The sequence below is a fragment of the Aythya fuligula genome, chromosome 3 (genome assembly GCF_009819795.1).
Source record: "Aythya fuligula isolate bAytFul2 chromosome 3, bAytFul2.pri, whole genome shotgun sequence".
NCBI lineage: Eukaryota > Metazoa > Chordata > Aves > Anseriformes > Anatidae > Aythya > Aythya fuligula.
The window spans coordinates 119202980-119217201 of NC_045561.1; the positions used below are offsets into that span (position 1 = coordinate 119202980).

Here is a 14222-nt window from a genome sequence, read left to right on the forward strand (position 1 = left end):
GGGGAGCGGGGCGGGGCGGGGCGGGGCGGGGCGGGGCGGGGCGGGGCGGGGCGGGGCGGGGCGGGGCGGAACGGGGCGGGGCGGGGCGGGGCGCGGGCGGCTGCCCCGAGCGCAGGTCCTAGCGCCCCGGACGGGACTTGCTGAACCGTCCCCTCGTTCCTCTCCCTGAACGAGGGGGACCCCGGCCCGGGAGGGGCAGATGCGGGGGGCTGTGGGCGGCAGCGCGGTCCCTGCCGCCGATCCCGCAGCGTCTCCTCTCCCCGCAGACGACCCCGACGACCTGATCGTGCTCCGCAAGGGGCAGGCCCAGCTGGGCGGCTGGTCAGAGAACAAGTCCTTGCGCCTCCTCAACCTGGTCTACGACGTGACACCGCCCGACCTGGTGGATCTGGTCATCACAGACCTGGGCATGATCCCCTGCACCTCGGTGCCCGTCGTCCTGCGCGTCAAGAACGTGGATCAGCAGTAGGGGCGGCAGCACGGACCCTAATAAAGCAGGCCCCGTGTTAACGCTGCGTCTGACCTCTGTGGTGCGGCAGAAGCCGCGTCGCCCCGCGTCATCCCGGGCTCGGCTCGGCACTGTCCTGGGGCACGCGGTCCTTCTGCCCAGCTCAGCCTTGCCCCTCTCCTCCTCCCGCGCCAGGCTGCGGCCGGGAAGGGCCTTCCCCGTCCCCGTTGTCCGACAAAAAGTTCGGATTTGTCACCCGGCGTGGGGTGAGCCGATCCACGCGCTGGGTCGAGATGCTGCCGCGAGTGCGAGACCCTCCGATTTCGGCGCGGGGAAGCAAGTGATCGACTCAATACGAGTGGTGACACAAGCTTCAACTTTATTGCGCAGATACCCGTGTATTTATGCACACAGCTATAATTATGCCTACTGGCCACTATCCTACTGGCTAAGCCTAAAAGTGTCGCAAAAAAAATACTGTTTCTCCTACTTGCGGTTACAGCCCATAAGCTACTCCCTTACCTTCCCGGGCCTCAGATCCACCTGTTTCTCTCTCTCTCAGGGACAGACTGCTCCTTGCATATTTTCACAAGAATGCTTCTCATCCGGCCTACTCCACGGCTATAAGCTCTGTATTTTCTTTGCCTCGCTTGTACAATTCCTCTAGGGACGCGTGCCCTTGCTCTTTGAGCCATTCTTCAACAATTCCCCCTTTTTCTTTTTGTACAAGTGCCGTGGTTTAACCCGGCCGGCAGCTAAACACCACGCAGCCGTTCGCTCACCCTCCCCCCTCCCTCTCTGGGACGGGGGAGAGAAATGGAAAGCGAAGCCCGTGAGTTGAGATAAAGACAGTTTAATAAGACAGGAAAATAACAATAACAATAATAACAATAACAACAATAACAATAATAGTACAATGATGATAATAGTACTACTACTACTAATAATGTGTACAAACAAGTGATGCACAATGCAGTTGCTCACCACCCGCTGACCGATGCCCAGCCTAACCCCGAGCAGTCCGGCCCCCTCCCCTCGGCTAGCCACCCCTATATATTGTTCAGCGTGACGTCAGATGGTATGGAATACCCCTTTGGCCAGTTTGGGTCACCTGTCCTGGGTCTGTCCCCTCCCAGCTCTTACTGCACCCCCAGCCTGCCCGCTGGCAGGACAGAGCAAGAAGCTGAGATGTCCTTGGCTTGGTATAAGCACTGCTCTGCAACAATTAAAACATCGGGGTGCTATCAGCACTCTTCTCATCCTAAGCCAAAACATAGCATTCTACCAGCTACTAGGAAGAAAATTCGCTCTGTTCTAACTGAAACCAGGACAACGAGCAAGGCCCCATTCGTCGTTTTTGTCACCCCTTTCATAATACAACGATAAGCTATTTTGACAATTGTCAGCAGTACAATAAGCAGCAATCTCAAACCCTCCTTAATAAGGGATACAAGCCAAGGGGAAAGGTCGCCAAACAGGGATTTCAACCAGGTATCAAACGGGTTAGCATTCCCTCGTATTCCATGCACACGTTCTTTTAGCCAATCCAACCTTTTATGGATCGACTCGCTGTGATCTGACAAATTAAAAGAGCACGTTCCTTCAAAGTCCTCGCAACCGCGTCCTTGGGCCAGCAGCAAAAAGTCAGTGGCTGCCCGATTCTGCAACACTGAGTGTCGGAGACTGTCCTGTCCGTATCATCCACCACTGGAGAGAGGATGGCGGTGGTTGCGTTGAACCGTTTCACTGTCCAGCACGCCAACTTTTCTATTGTGTCAGCGCCCGCGCGGCTGCCAGCCCTGGTGTGAAGGAGGAGGCAAATATTCGCGCGGTTGCTGACCGTAATTCATCATCATCTTTACGGGCAGGTGTCAGACCGTGCGTGTCTCTTTTCGCTCTGCTGGACATCGTCTTGGAGCTACTCAGCCAGTCCTGGTGGCGAGGTGCAAATAACCTGTTCTATCTCTAGGGACCCGTGCCCTCGCTCTTCGAGCCATTCTTCAGCAATGCCGCTTATTTCGGAACTGCACAAGCCCAGGTACCAGGGGCTTTCCCCCAGAGCCGGCACACGTAAGGATTTTCCGTGCCACTCGTCGTACACTCCCTTATCGGTACCGTTCCGTGTCCGCACCATCCCCTGGCCTCCGCTCGCTTCCATTATTAGCAGGCTGCTGACACGACAGAGTCGCTCTGCGCGTCCTCGGAGAGGCAGGGTCCCTCGTTGGGACGGGGTCTCCCAGCGTCGGGGTGCGATTTTTGCTGTTGGAGCGGGGCCGGCTCGCAGCCAGTCGCCTCCAAATACTCCGGACCTTTGGTTTTCAGCCCGCTGTTCACGCGGTGTCGATCTGTGAGGTACTCAAGGGAACAGCGGGACGTGTCCCTCAGGAACGTCCACAGACCGCGCTTCCCGCTCAGCGGTTCCTCGGTCAATCGTCCTTGAGCCATCTCCAAGGCCTGGCTCATCCTGCCCCGTCCTCAAAGGACGAGCTCTATCTCCTTGGCGCAAAACCAGAGCCAACTGCACGCCGGTGTCGGCCCGGGGCAACGGGGGCCGGGCCGCTCCCGGGCTGGGCTCCGCAAGCCCCAGCGCCAGGCTCCGGCGGGCCCGGGGAGCTCGGGCCCGGGGGCGGGGCCGCGGGGAGCAGGGAGGGGCGGGGCCTGGAGGCGAGGTGGGCGTGTCCGTGCAGCTCGGAGGAGGCGTGTCCATGTAGATCAGGGGCCGTGTCCGTGCAGCTCGGAGGGGGCGTGTTCATGCAGATCAGAAGGGCGTGTCCACGCAGAGCGGCGCCGCGCCGCATGCCGGGACCAAGCCCACGCCACGCGGGGCGCCCCTTGAGCCCCCCGTGGGCGCGGAGCGGGCTCGGGGCGTGGGCGCGGGGCGGGGCGCGGAGGGGTCGTCGGGAGGGCCCGGGGTGGGCTCTTGGGGCTGGTGTCCGTGTGCTGGGGGTGCGTGCGCTGTGGTGGGTGCGGGTGGTCGGGGAGGCGGGGGCATACTTACCTGGCAGGGGAGACACCATGATCAGGCAGGTGGTTTTCCCAGGGCGAGGCTCATCCCCTGCACTCCGGGTGTGCTGACCCCTGCGATTTCCCCAAATGCGGGAAACTCGACTGCATAATTTGTGGTAGTGGGGGACTGCGTTCGCGCTCTCCCCTGGTTCTGCGGTGCAAAGACAGAGCTGCTGTCGGGGCGTTCCCTCTTCTTCCTTTCTTCTCCGCGGGCGGTGTTCTGGGGCTGCGCTTCGGCTCGTGTCCCGCGGGGGCTGCCCGGAGCCCACGCGCTGCGGGAGCGCAGCGCCAGCTCCTGGCGAGCTCCCGGTTCACCTGGGGGGAAAGGAGCGGGCGTGGCTCTAGGGGAAGGTCCAACGGGAGCCCCCTCCCCTCGCTCTGGGCCTGGGCCCGCGCACCCACCCCCCCCCCCCGGTGCTGCTGCGGGGCTGCCCCAACGCCGGCTGCCTGGGGAGACGAGGTCTGACCCGGCGCAGCTCCGTGGGGCAAGAACGTTCTGGAAGGGGCAGGAGCCAGAAGTTGTGCGCCGTGGTGTTCAGAAAGGGGCCCTAAAGAATCAGTCAGCAGCACCTACCCGTCAAGCTGCAGCAGAGAACTGACTTTTCCTTTTCTTGTTAGCTTTCTTTTTTCCCCTCGATGATTTCACTTCTCATTCCTGTAAGCTTGATTAATCCTGGGTCCCAGAAGAATCCAGAAGGATCCCGGCTGTTCTTCTGCTGGTGCATCGCAAAGCGGGGCGGGAGGCAGCCATGGACCCTGCCGTGACTCCCAGGAGCAGCAGAGGAAGCGTGGTTTAAGCGTGGGGTCCCTCCCGCGGGATGCCGTCCTTCCCGAACTGAGCCTGCGGGGGCTGCCCGCAGGCAGCAGCAGCTCTTCAAGTACTGCTCCCACGCGGCTCCGTCCCACGGGGTCCATCCCCCAGGAGCAAACTGCTCCAGGCTCCAGCACGGTTCCCCCGCGGGCGGCAGCTCCCCCCAGCCCCCTGCTCCTGCGTGGGCTCCTCTCTTCGTTCTGCAACTCCGGCCCACCGGGGCCTCTCCATGGGACGCAGCGCGCTCCGAGCCCCACGCGTCCACGGCGATCGACTGTGACAGTGCATCGTCCACCGCGTTCACGGCGACCTACTGTGACAGTGCATCGTCCACCGCTACACCGGGTACCAGCTCTGTCTTTGCACCGCAGAACCAGGGGAGAGCGCGAACGCAGTCCCCCACTACCACAAATTATGCAGTCGAGTTTCCCGCATTTGGGGAAATCGCAGGGGTCAGCACACCCGGAGTGCAGGGGATGAGCCTCGCCCTGGGAAAACCACCTGCCTGATCATGGTGTCTCCCCTGCCAGGTAAGTATGCCCCCGCCTCCCCGACCACCCGCACCCACCACAGCGCACGCACCCCCAGCACACGGACACCAGCCCCAAGAGCCCACCCCGGGCCCTCCCGACGACCCCTCCGCGCCCCGCCCCGCGCCCACGCCCCGAGCCCGCTCCGCGCCCACGGGGGGCTCAAGGGGCGCCCCGCGTGGCGTGGGCTTGGTCCCGGCATGCGGCGCGGCGCCGCTCTGCGTGGACACGCCCTTCTGATCTGCATGGACACGCCCCTCCGGGCTGCATGGACACGGCCCCCCGATCTGCGTGGACACGCCCACCTCGCCTCCAGGCCCCGCCCCGCAGGGCGCCGCTGCAGGGGAAGCTCCGCGGGCCTTTTCCCGGCCGCAGCCAGCCCGGGAGGTGCCGCACAGCCGGGGTGCGGGGAGCACGGGGCCGTGGGGCGGGACGGGGCCGGGGCCGGGGCCGGGGCCGGAATCGCCTTCTGCCTCTGCTCCCGCACGGCCTGGCCCGGCTTTTGCTCCTTTCCTTCGCCTGAACCGCCCCTGACGGGGAGCTCGGCAGCAGCGGCTCACAGAGTCACAGAGCTCTAGGGGGTGGCGGGGACCCCCAGAGACCATCGGCTCCAACCCCCCGCCAAAGCAGTTCCCCAGAGCAGGCTGCCCAGGGAGGCGTCCACACGGGCCTTGGATACCTCCAGAGAAGGAGACTAGAGCCCCCAAGCACGTCCTGCGAGCAGCGCCCCGCAGCAGGGCCCGCACGCAGCAAGACGCAGAACGGGGGCTGTGCAGGGGCAGCAGTTTGTGTGGGGGAAATCCTAGGTAAGGGAGACAGGAGGAGCACTGCGAGATCGGGAAAAACAAAAATCACGGGCCCTCTGGTCACGAGAGAAGAAGGAAAAAAAAGGAAAAGGAGAAATTAGCGGTGGGCCAAATCAAATTGCACGTGTAGGGTACAGGAGGGCATCGAGCGGGCAGGGAAATTGCAGGACTCAGCTGGTCAGGAAATGGGAGAAATCAGGTGCCAGGTGTTATACGTGAAGTCTCAAATCAATCTGAATTTTGTAATATTTATAAAATAAATATTTATAAAAGGTATAAAAGGCAAGTAAACAGCGCTGGGTGTGCGGGGAGTCTACGCTCCACCAACACGCACACACGAACATCAAGCATTCTAAATATACAGAACATGGCTTTACATACTAAACCCAAGTGTGCCTGTACATACGTACAATCAGGAAAGAACAATCCTTTAAGTTCCATGACTTACTAAACTCAAGTACACCTATACATATGTACGATCAGAAAAGGTAACAAACAATCCTTTAAGTTCCATGACCTAACAGTCTCCATTTTCCATTCCTTTTGAACAAGATGTCTCGCTTTAAGTTGACAAGCAACTCGGTCTTCAGGCCTTATGTATCCCGTTCTTCCCAGATCGAAGAAAAGCATATCCATCTCCTTTTCAAGGCCAATAGGCCTGGGTCAAAAGGCACGTCCAGGTCAGCAGGGGGTGTAACAGCAAAGGCCTTTGATGGCTGTAGCAGCAGAGGGGCCCATGGCATAGCAGTCAGATCAGTAAATGGGCCCGCAGCTCCCTCACTGTCTGGCAAACCACACATTTCTGACTGTGGTCCCACATGGCTCTTTAAGGCCTCAGAGATTGCTCACCAGGTGCCGAGCAATCCCACTGCAACCTTGTCGTTTCTAGTTGCAGAGTCCCACACCTTGACCTCAGTTTGGTCCCATATTTCAGGATCATAAACTGTCTGATTGTTAGTAAGGAGAATAAGCTGTAAGGTTACCAGGACAGTCTTTGTTCCTAAGGACGTATGATTCCCCATAATGTGCAGCTGCTTACCAGCAAGAGGCAGTTGTGTGCACAGGTCCGCTTCTCTCAGCTCAAGCTTCTCTCCAGCTCCAGTGTGCCTATTTCCAGCGACTTTCTTTACGAGCTTCCCTGAGTGGTTTGCTGAGTCTGGCCGAACCTATCTTCATGAGGCAATCAAAGTGCCTGTTCCCGTCCTGGTCTCCATTCTGCCAGCCTGTTCCTCTTCACTTCTTTTTCCTGCTTCTTTATTGATGTAACTTCATCGTGTTGCCTTTTTTTTTATCTTGAGGGCAGGCTCCCCTCTTATACCCTTGTCTCCACAGCAGTTCTTTTCAAAACAACTTTTCATTGGTCAAACAACTTTGAATATAACAACAACAGCAAACATCCAGAAACTTCCATGCCTTAATGGCTGGAGAACAAGAAACCGGAGACTGCATGGAGTCTCCTGAATCAGCCTTCTTTGTTCCCTCTAAACTCTTGCATTCCTGATGGCCTCATCCTTAAGAGTCTAATGTTATCTCAACCACGGGGCTTTCAAACCCCCATGGCCACATTCCCAAATCTCCCCCTTCTTTACTAATATCAACCATTTTCTCGACTCGAATTACCACTCCATATATAACACAGGTAATAGGGGATATAAGGTTAGGATAAACTCCTACTGTGCGCTTCTGCTTGCAAGATGCCCACAATGCAATCACAAATGAGATAGCTTCACAGAAAGTCCTGTCTGAGGAAAATTATTGAGATTTTTCCCACAGCAGTCCCAGTCATTCAAGGTGTAGAAGCCCCCAGGAGCGGCTGGCCCAGCCCTCAGCCCAGCAGTGATGAGCCCACCACTAAAGGAGTTCCACACCAACACGTTTCCTGCAGACCTACAGGGATGGCGACTCGCCCCCTGCCCTGGGCAGCCCATTCCAGCACCGCACAGCCCCCTCAGTAAAGCAATGTCTCCTAATTTCCATCCTAAACCTCTCCTGGTGCAACTTGAGGCCATTTCATCTCATCTCATCACTTGGTGCTTGGGAGAAGAGCCCGATCCCCACCTCACTACAGCCTCCTGTAAGGTAATTGTAAAGTGCAGTAAGGTTCCCCCTGAGCCTCTTCCTCTGCAACCCCAGCTCCCTCAGCCGCCCCTCACAGGCCTCGTGCTCCAGGCCCTTCCCCAGCTTTGTAGCCCTGCTCTGGCCACGCTCCAGGGCCTCGATGTCCTTCTGGGAGTGAGGGGCCCAAAGCTGAACCCAGCACTCGAGGTGTGGCCTCCCCAGAGCAGAGCCCAGGGGGACGATCTCCTCCCTCGCCCTGCTGGCTGCACTGCTCCTGACACAGCCAGGATGCCCTTGGCCTTCTTGTCCCCCTGGGCACGCTGCCGGCTCGTGTTCAGCCATCTTCAACCAATACCACCAGTTCTCCTTCCACCGGCAACTCTCCGGTCGCTCTGTAGTGTTGCATGGGGTTGTTGTGCCCCATGTGCAGGGCCCGGCACTCGGCCTTGGTGAACTTTGTGCAGTTGGCCTCAGCCTCTCCAGATCCCTCTGCAGAGCTCTCCTCCCCTCGAACAGATCGGCATTTGTGCCTAACTTGGTGTCGTCTGCAAACTTACCGAGGGCGCACTCGATCCCCTCATCCGGACCATTGCTGAAGATACCGAACTGCCCCCAGCACCGAGCCCTGGGGGGGCCACCAGTGACCGGCCTCCAGCTGGATTTACCTGCACTCACCACGACTCTTTGGGCCCGGCCCGTTGGTTACCCAGAGGGGCACACGCCCGTGCAGGCCCCGAGCACCTCAGCGACCACCCAGCCCCAGCCCCCTGCCACGGGCAGTACACCTCCCCGCAGCCCAGGTTGCCCCCAGCCCTGTGCAGCACGGGGAGGCCTTGGTCAAAGCCTGCATGGTTTGCTTAGAGACATGAACTGGCTGGGGGATGACCCGCTGGAGAGGAGCTCTGAGGAGAAGGACCTGGGGGTCCTGGTGGGCGACAGGTTGGCCATGAGCCAGCAGTGTGCCCTTGTGGCCAAGAGGGCCAAGGGGATCCTGGCGTGCATTAAAAGGAGCGTGGCCAGCAGGTCAAGGGAGGTGATCCTCCCCCTCTACTCTGCCCTGGTCAGGCCTCACCTGGAGTACTGTGTCCAGTTCTGGGCTCCCCGGTACAAGAAAGACAGGGATCTCCTGGAAAGAGTCCAGCGGATGGCCACAAAGATGATACGGGGCCTGGAGCATCTTCCCTGTGAGGAAAGGCTGAGAGACCTGGGGCTGGTCAGCCTTAAGAAGAGAAGGCCGAGAGGGGATCTCATCAATGTGTATAAATATGTGAGGTGTGGGAGGCAGAGGGGTTTGGCCAACCTCTTTTCAGTGGTTTGCGGGGACAGGACAAGGGGCAATGGCCACAAAATGAAGCCCAGGCAGTTCCACACCAACACGCGAAGGAACTTCTTCACGGTGAGGGTGATGGAGCACTGGGACAGGCTGCCCAGGGAGGCTGTGGGGTCTCCATCTCTGGAGGTATCCAAGGCCTGATTTGAGACTTCACGTATAACACCTGGCACCTGATTTCTCCCATTTCCTGACCAGCTGAGTCCTGCAATTTCCCTGCCCGCTCGATGCCCTCCTGTACCCTACACGTGCAATTTGATTTGGCCCACCGCTAATTTCTCCTTTTCCTTTTTTTTCCTTCTTCTCTCGTGACCAGAGGGCCCGTGATTTTTGTTTTTCCCGATCTCGCAGTGCTCCTCCTGTCTCCCTTACCTAGGATTTCCCCCACACAAACTGCTGCCCCTGCACAGCCCCCGTTCTGCGTCTTGCTGCGTGCGGGCCCTGCTGCGGGGCGCTGCTCGCAGGACGTGCTTGGGGGCTCTAGTCTCCTTCTCTGGAGGTATCCAAGGCCCGTGTGGACGCCTCCCTGGGCAGCCTGCTCTGGGGAACTGCTTTGGCGGGGGGTTGGAGCCGATGGTCTCTGGGGGTCCCCGCCACCCCCTAGAGCTCTGTGACTCTGTGAGCCGCTGCTGCCGAGCTCCCCGTCAGGGGCGGTTCAGGCGAAGGAAAGGAGCAAAAGCCGGGCCAGGCCGTGCGGGAGCAGAGGCAGAAGGCGATTCCGGCCCCGGCCCCGGCCCCGGCCCCGTCCCGCCCCACGGCCCCGTGCTCCCCGCACCCCGGCTGTGCGGCACCTCCCGGGCTGGCTGCGGCCGGGAAAAGGCCCGCGGAGCTTCCCCTGCAGCGGCGCCCTGCGGGGCGGGGCCTGGAGGCGAGGTGGGCGTGTCCACGCAGATCGGGGGGCCGTGTCCATGCAGCCCGGAGGGGCGTGTCCATGCAGATCAGAAGGGCGTGTCCACGCAGAGCGGCGCCGCGCCGCATGCCGGGACCAAGCCCACGCCACGCGGGGCGCCCCTTGAGCCCCCCGTGGGCGCGGAGCGGGCTCGGGGCGTGGGCGCGGGGCGGGGCGCGGAGGGGTCGTCGGGAGGGCCCGGGGTGGGCTCTTGGGGCTGGTGTCCGTGTGCTGGGGGTGCGTGCGCTGTGGTGGGTGCGGGTGGTCGGGGAGGCGGGGGCATACTTACCTGGCAGGGGAGACACCATGATCAGGCAGGTGGTTTTCCCAGGGCGAGGCTCATCCCCTGCACTCCGGGTGTGCTGACCCCTGCGATTTCCCCAAATGCGGGAAACTCGACTGCATAATTTGTGGTAGTGGGGGACTGCGTTCGCGCTCTCCCCTGGTTCTGCGGTGCAAAGACAGAGCTGGTACCCGGTGTAGCGGTGGACGATGCACTGTCACAGTAGGTCGCCGTGAACGCGGTGGACGATGCACTGTCACAGTCGATCGCCGTGGACGCGTGGGGCTCGGAGCGCGCTGCGTCCCATGGAGAGGCCCCGGTGGGCCGGAGTTGCAGAACGAAGAGAGGAGCCCACGCAGGAGCAGGGGGCTGGGGGGAGCTGCCGCCCGCGGGGGAACCGTGCTGGAGCCTGGAGCAGTTTGCTCCTGGGGGATGGACCCCGTGGGACGGAGCCGCGTGGGAGCAGTACTTGAAGAGCTGCTGCTGCCTGCGGGCAGCCCCCGCAGGCTCAGTTCGGGAAGGACGGCATCCCGCGGGAGGGACCCCACGCTTAAACCACGCTTCCTCTGCTGCTCCTGGGAGTCACGGCAGGGTCCATGGCTGCCTCCCGCCCCGCTTTGCGATGCACCAGCAGAAGAACAGCCGGGATCCTTCTGGATTCTTCTGGGACCCAGGATTAATCAAGCTTACAGGAATGAGAAGTGAAATCATCGAGGGGAAAAAAGAAAGCTAACAAGAAAAGGAAAAGTCAGTTCTCTGCTGCAGCTTGACGGGTAGGTGCTGCTGACTGATTCTTTAGGGCCCCTTTCTGAACACCACGGCGCACAACTTCTGGCTCCTGCCCCTTCCAGAACGTTCTTGCCCCACGGAGCTGCGCCGGGTCAGACCTCGTCTCCCCAGGCAGCCGGCGTTGGGGCAGCCCCGCAGCAGCACCGGGGGGGGGGTGTGGGTGCGCGGGCCCAGGCCCAGAGCGAGGGGAGGGGGCTCCCGTTGGACCTTCCCCTAGAGCCACGCCCGCTCCTTTCCCCCCAGGTGAACCGGGAGCTCGCCAGGAGCTGGCGCTGCGCTCCCGCAGCGCGTGGGCTCCGGGCAGCCCCCGCGGGACACGAGCCGAAGCGCAGCCCCAGAACACCGCCCGCGGAGAAGAAAGGAAGAAGAGGGAACGCCCCGACAGCAGCTCTGTCTTTGCACCGCAGAACCAGGGGAGAGCGCGAACGCAGTCCCCCACTACCACAAATTATGCAGTCGAGTTTCCCGCATTTGGGGAAATCGCAGGGGTCAGCACACCCGGAGTGCAGGGGATGAGCCTCGCCCTGGGAAAACCACCTGCCTGATCATGGTGTCTCCCCTGCCAGGTAAGTATGCCCCCGCCTCCCCGACCACCCGCACCCACCACAGCGCACGCACCCCCAGCACACGGACACCAGCCCCAAGAGCCCACCCCGGGCCCTCCCGACGACCCCTCCGCGCCCCGCCCCGCGCCCACGCCCCGAGCCCGCTCCGCGCCCACGGGGGGCTCAAGGGGCGCCCCGCGTGGCGTGGGCTTGGTCCCGGCATGCGGCGCGGCGCCGCTCTGCGTGGACACGCCCTTCTGATCTGCATGAACACGCCCCCTCCGAGCTGCACGGACACGGCCCCTGATCTACATGGACACGCCCCCTCCGAGCTGCACGGACACGCCCACCTCGCCTCCAGGCCCCGCCCCTCCCTGCTCCCCGCGGCCCCGCCCCCGGGCCCGAGCTCCCCGGGCCCGCCGGAGCCTGGCGCTGGGGCTTGCGGAGCCCAGCCCGGGAGCGGCCCGGCCCCCGTTGCCCCGGGCCGACACCGGCGTGCAGTTGGCTCTGGTTTTGCGCCAAGGAGATAGAGCTCGTCCTTTGAGGACGGGGCAGGATGAGCCAGGCCTTGGAGATGGCTCAAGGACGATTGACCGAGGAACCGCTGAGCGGGAAGCGCGGTCTGTGGACGTTCCTGAGGGACACGTCCCGCTGTTCCCTTGAGTACCTCACAGATCGACACCGCGTGAACAGCGGGCTGAAAACCAAAGGTCCGGAGTATTTGGAGGCGACTGGCTGCGAGCCGGCCCCGCTCCAACAGCAAAAATCGCACCCCGACGCTGGGAGACCCCGTCCCAACGAGGGACCCTGCCTCTCCGAGGACGCGCAGAGCGACTCTGTCGTGTCAGCAGCCTGCTAATAATGGAAGCGAGCGGAGGCCAGGGGATGGTGCGGACACGGAACGGTACCGATAAGGGAGTGTACGACGAGTGGCACGGAAAATCCTTACGTGTGCCGGCTCTGGGGGAAAGCCCCTGGTACCTGGGCTTGTGCAGTTCCGAAATAAGCGGCATTGCTGAAGAATGGCTCGAAGAGCGAGGGCACGGGTCCCTAGAGATAGAACAGGTTATTTGCACCTCGCCACCAGGACTGGCTGAGTAGCTCCAAGACGATGTCCAGCAGAGCGAAAAGAGACACGCACGGTCTGACACCTGCCCGTAAAGATGATGATGAATTACGGTCAGCAACCGCGCGAATATTTGCCTCCTCCTTCACACCAGGGCTGGCAGCCGCGCGGGCGCTGACACAATAGAAAAGTTGGCGTGCTGGACAGTGAAACGGTTCAACGCAACCACCGCCATCTTCTCTCCAGTGGTGGATGATACGGACAGGACAGTCTCCGACACTCAGTGTTGCAGAATCGGGCAGCCACTGACTTTTTGCTGCTGGCCCAAGGACGCGGTTGCGAGGACTTTGAAGGAACGTGCTCTTTTAATTTGTCAGATCACAGCGAGTCGATCCATAAAAGGTTGGATTGGCTAAAAGAACGTGTGCATGGAATACGAGGGAATGCTAACCCGTTTGATACCTGGTTGAAATCCCTGTTTGGCGACCTTTCCCCTTGGCTTGTATCCCTTATTAAGGAGGGTTTGAGATTGCTGCTTATTGTACTGCTGACAATTGTCAAAATAGCTTATCGTTGTATTATGAAAGGGGTGACAAAAACGACGAATGGGGCCTTGCTCGTTGTCCTGGTTTCAGTTAGAACAGAGCGAATTTTCTTCCTAGTAGCTGGTAGAATGCTATGTTTTGGCTTAGGATGAGAAGAGTGCTGATAGCACCCCGATGTTTTAATTGTTGCAGAGCAGTGCTTATACCAAGCCAAGGACATCTCAGCTTCTTGCTCTGTCCTGCCAGCGGGCAGGCTGGGGGTGCAGTAAGAGCTGGGAGGGGACAGACCCAGGACAGGTGACCCAAACTGGCCAAAGGGGTATTCCATACCATCTGACGTCACGCTGAACAATATATAGGGGTGGCTAGCCGAGGGGAGGGGGCCGGACTGCTCGGGGTTAGGCTGGGCATCGGTCAGCGGGTGGTGAGCAACTGCATTGTGCATCACTTGTTTGTACACATTATTAGTAGTAGTAGTACTATTATCATCATTGTACTATTATTGTTATTGTTGTTATTGTTATTATTGTTATTGTTATTTTCCTGTCTTATTAAACTGTCTTTATCTCAACTCACGGGCTTCGCTTTCCATTTCTCTCCCCCGTCCCAGAGAGGGAGGGGGGAGGGTGAGCGAACGGCTGCGTGGTGTTTAGCTGCCGGCCGGGTTAAACCACGGCACTTGTACAAAAAGAAAAAGGGGGAATTGTTGAAGAATGGCTCAAAGAGCAAGGGCACGCGTCCCTAGAGGAATTGTACAAGCGAGGCAAAGAAAATACAGAGCTTATAGCCGTGGAGTAGGCCGGATGAGAAGCATTCTTGTGAAAATATGCAAGGAGCAGTCTGTCCCTGAGAGAGAGAGAAACAGGTGGATCTGAGGCCCGGGAAGGTAAGGGAGTAGCTTATGGGCTGTAACCGCAAGTAGGAGAAACAGTATTTTTTTTGCGACACTTTTAGGCTTAGCCAGTAGGATAGTGGCCAGTAGGCATAATTATAGCTGTGTGCATAAATACACGGGTATCTGCGCAATAAAGTTGAAGCTTGTGTCACCACTCGTATTGAGTCGATCACTTGCTTCCCCGCGCCGAAATCGGAGGGTCTCGCACTCGCGGCAGCATC

The 14222-nt window shown here is 60.1% G+C and overlaps 4 non-coding genes across 4 annotated transcripts; 2 read left to right on the forward strand and 2 right to left on the reverse strand.

The window, feature by feature from the left end:
* The first annotated feature begins 3438 nt into the window (after positions 1 to 3438).
* LOC116488359 lies at positions 3439 to 3602 on the forward strand. The gene has a single exon (XR_004253152.1). It is a non-coding gene; the product is annotated as a U1 spliceosomal RNA (small nuclear RNA).
* A 1037-nt stretch (positions 3603 to 4639) lies between these two features.
* Positions 4640 to 4803, reverse strand: LOC116488361. The gene has a single exon (XR_004253153.1). It is a non-coding gene; the product is annotated as a U1 spliceosomal RNA (small nuclear RNA).
* Positions 4804 to 10159: 5356 nt separating this feature from the next.
* LOC116488362 lies at positions 10160 to 10323 on the forward strand. Its single transcript, XR_004253154.1, has one exon. It is a non-coding gene; the product is annotated as a U1 spliceosomal RNA (small nuclear RNA).
* Positions 10324 to 11360: 1037 nt separating this feature from the next.
* On the reverse strand, positions 11361 to 11524 carry LOC116488363. The gene has a single exon (XR_004253155.1). It is a non-coding gene; the product is annotated as a U1 spliceosomal RNA (small nuclear RNA).
* Between the last annotated feature and the right edge of the window lie 2698 nt (positions 11525 to 14222).